We start from the raw sequence: 3,807 nt of genomic DNA, 5'->3' as shown, positions 1-3,807 counted from the left end.
GCGCGCGCCCGCGCGTCCCAACGTTCCACGGCAACGGGAGGTGCGCGCGCGGAGCAGGAGCAGCAAAGCTCCGGCCTCAGCAGCCGCGCTCCCCCAGGCGCGAGCGCGAAGGAGGGAGGCAGCCAATCAGAGCACGCCGCTCTCCAAGCATACCCCCTCTCGGCTCTTTCCCTTTCTCGGACGGATCCACCCCCAGCCTCCTGGCGCTTTAGGCCACGCCCCCTCGCTTTTTTGTGAACGGAGTAAACCACAGAGGTAAGAATGCGCCAGAGTGATGCATCTCTGTGTCTCTAGGGGGGACTTCCGGGAATACACTGGGAAATGCAGTGATCTGAGCTCTAGGAAGGCTGTGTTAGTATGCGCAACGAGACCTTTGGTTGGTTTTTGCTGCAGCACACTTGCAGCCCAATCCTATGCAAGTCTACTCAGGAGCAAGCCCTGTCATCATCAATGAGACTTACTCCCAGGTAAGTGTGGATAGGATTGCAGCCTAACACAGTGGTTCCCAAACTTTTTAGCACCAGGGCCCACTTTTTAAAACAACACTGTTGGGACCCACCTAAGACTTTAAAAAATAAATAATATTTTACTTATTTTAAAATAATAACCCAAAAAGAGACCCTTGAAGTCTATCTCCCTATATTGACACAAGCCTGCAAACAACAGGAGCTCTGCTCTGTGAAGAGCAATTAGCAGCTATCTTGCAAACCGCAGGAGGTGAGTTCTTTGCAGGGTGATTTGCAGCAACACTATCTGATTTTTCAATAGCCTTAGGGCAGTGGTTCCCAAACTAAGAACATAAGAACAGCCCCACTGGATGAGGCCATAGGCCCATCAGGTCCAGCTCCCTGTATCTGTTCTGCAGCCCAATCCTGAGCTGCCTGCAGCACCCAGATCCGGCGGCTCTGTGGGGGCTGCCTCCGGATCCTGCACTTCCCGCGCTACCACAGGAGGAAGGGGACGTTCACCCCTTCCCCCAAGTAAGGGAAGCAGCCCCACAATGGGGCTACACACTTTAGCAGCAACCAAAAGGTCAGCGCTAAAGTTAAGGCGCTCGTGTAGGGCGCACAGCCCTGCACGAGCGCCTTGGATCCTTGGATCCTACTTACTTTGAAATGCATCTGCCATTTTGCTGCCCATTCTGCCAGTTTGGAGAGATCCTTCTGGAGCTCTTCACAATCTCTTCTGGTCTTCACCACTCAGAGCAGAGCCACCAACCCTGGCCACCCCTTTCTAGACGGAGGCTCTGGTCCTCTTGACCAGCCACGCGCAGCAAGGAACTGGGCAGGGGTCGCCTTCCCTCTCTCTGTAGCTTCAGCTGCTGTGTTTCCTTGTGTTGCACTAATCAGAGGCCCAGGCCCCAACCCTATCAGCTTTCTAGCACTGATGCAGCTCTGCCAACGGGATGCGTGCTGCACCCAGCAATGGGAGGGCAGTTGCAGAGACCCCCTCAAGGTAAAAGAACAAATGTTCCCTCACCTTGGGGCTGCATTGTGGCTGCATCAGCACTGAAAAGTTGGCTAGGATTGGGGCCCCAGGCAAGCAGCTGGCCACCTGACATTTACTATCAGTTTGATGAATATTTGTATGCCACTTTTCAACAAAATACTTCACAAAGCGGTTTCCTTGGCACAATAAATCAATGGTTGTCTCTTCCAAAAGGGGTCACAGTTTGAAAGGATGTGGAAGAAACACCTGCAAAGCTGCTGAAGAAGGAAGCTCTGTGGGAGTGACGAGGGGAGGGCCCTGCAGCGGTCCCTACAGCAGCCTTCCAGGGGTACAGGGAGCCCCACACGACCCTCTGCAGGGCTCCCCGAAGCTTAAAATGTGAAGGTGGAGCAATCACGCTCCACTTCTGGTTTTGCAGAGGCAGAGCATGATCGATCAGCTTTCACTTTCTAAACTTTGGAGAGCCTTGCAGACAGTTGCGCAAGACTCCTCGCACCCCTGGGAGGCTGCTTCAGGGACTGGTAAGTAAATGCCAGTCCCTGCAGCTCCCTTCGTGACACAATCCTGGGGATCATGGAGCTGCCTCCCACCTGCCCCCACAAGGACTTACTGTGGCTCAAACCTCTGCCCTAGTGAATCTCCCAATGGAGAGAGGTACCCCACTCCAGGATCCCTTGGCGAGAGGGGAGACAGCCCACCTTACTCAAGTCAGCACCAGTGACCCATACGGGGCTTGAATTTGCGATGGCCTTTGATCATCTTTACTCAGAACACCATCCTCATCTGGCTGGACAAGTCATAGACTCTTTTTCAGAGGGAGAGTCAACAGTCTAAGGAGGCCCAACAATACGTTATGGACCCAGATCACGGAGGCCCAACTCCAGTTGCTGGCCAGCTGCACATAGCCAAGTCATCTTTCCAGCTTCTGGTTCAGTTTCTCCAGCATGTTTTCTAGAGTCTTCAAAGGGGTGTCACTCACACTGACAGCTAGTGGTGGTTGGCAGCCTTCAGTCTCGAAAGACTATGGTATAAGCCTACAGCACCCGGTATTCCCAGGCGGTCTCCCATCCAAGTACTAACCAGGCCTGACCCTGCTTAGCTTCCAAGATCAGACAAGATCAGGCATCTGCAGGGTAACAGTTGCTGACAGCACCGTCAGCTCCTTGGAGTGTGCTTGACTGGCCTGATCCGGTGACAGTCCTTAGCTGCAGCATCTCCTCTTTCCTTTTCTCATCAAATACACCCTGCTACCCCAGACGCTCTTCTGTCTGCCAGGTGTAGGCTTCCTCATGAGGAAGCTGCTTGGACCATTCACTAAAGAGGCTATGCCATGACTCCAAAACTAGACCTGATAGGGCAAAATGGATGCCATTTTTTGAATCAGCACCCCAAATATACCCAGGAGTTGGTGTAACGTTTAAGGAAGCAAAACGTGTGTTGGCCTGTGTAATTAGCCGCAAGATCTACAATGGGCAGCAGACAGCCCTCTCAGCTTTTGATCCTGTACAGTAGTATCTCTCCCAGTCCCCATGTCAGTGCAAGCTACACATTTATCTGCATTTGCAAAACATACAGGCACGTCCACATTGAGCCTGTCAGGGGTGTCGTAATCAAAGGGGGTTTGGAGACTTAGGGCTCTTGGTTATTTAGACCAGGGGTCTCCAGACTTTTTGGCCAGAGGGCCACATCAAATGTCTGGCATGGTTTAGAGGGCCAAAAAAAATATTTAAATATAAAATTTATATAAATAAATTAGAGATGGAACTTAGATGTATGAATAAATGAATGAATGGGGTCATTCATTCAACCTCTCTGGCCCTTAGAACACCCTCCAGATACAACCAGAGCATAGTTCCAGTCATGTTTGGCAAAGCGGGCCAGGGGCTTTCAGGGGACAAGAGGCTGGCTGCGGGCCAGATAGAGGCTGGCTGCGGGCCAGATAGAGGCTTGCCGCGGGCCGCATCTGGCTCCCATGCCAGGGTTTGGAGACCCCTGATTTAGACCTTAAAACCTCAAGGCCCCTTGACCGGTAGTACTGCCACCACCCTGTACGTGCCAGTGACTCAGTCCAGGGACACTGAGACCCTCTAGGCTTAATGCTAACCCTTGCAGGCACTAAGCTCTTTCTCAAATAAAGCCTCAGGCCTCAAGGTACTAGACCTCAACGAGTACTTGGTAGCTTGCTGAACGGCTAGGCAGGATTCTGAACCTTTGTTCCCAACAGACAATAACACAATGTAGTAAAAGATATTTTAGTTTATTAAGTACATAAGGATACACACTCTACAATAAGGCAGCAAATACTAGAGGCATAAACATCTAGGAATCAGCAATATATCAGCAATAAAATAATAAAGC

At 51.4% G+C, this 3,807-nt stretch overlaps 1 pseudogene; it reads right to left on the bottom strand.

The window, feature by feature from the left end:
* Nucleotides 1-2,480: 2,480 nt before the first annotated feature.
* On the bottom strand, nucleotides 2,481-2,600 carry LOC136650036 (5S ribosomal RNA; annotated as a pseudogene).
* Nucleotides 2,601-3,807: the final 1,207 nt, after the last annotated feature.

This window comes from Tiliqua scincoides, chromosome 4 (genome assembly GCF_035046505.1).
Source record: "Tiliqua scincoides isolate rTilSci1 chromosome 4, rTilSci1.hap2, whole genome shotgun sequence".
In the NCBI taxonomy this organism is placed as follows: Eukaryota; Metazoa; Chordata; class Lepidosauria; order Squamata; family Scincidae; genus Tiliqua; species Tiliqua scincoides.
This window is presented reverse-complemented; position numbering and strand designations above follow the sequence as displayed.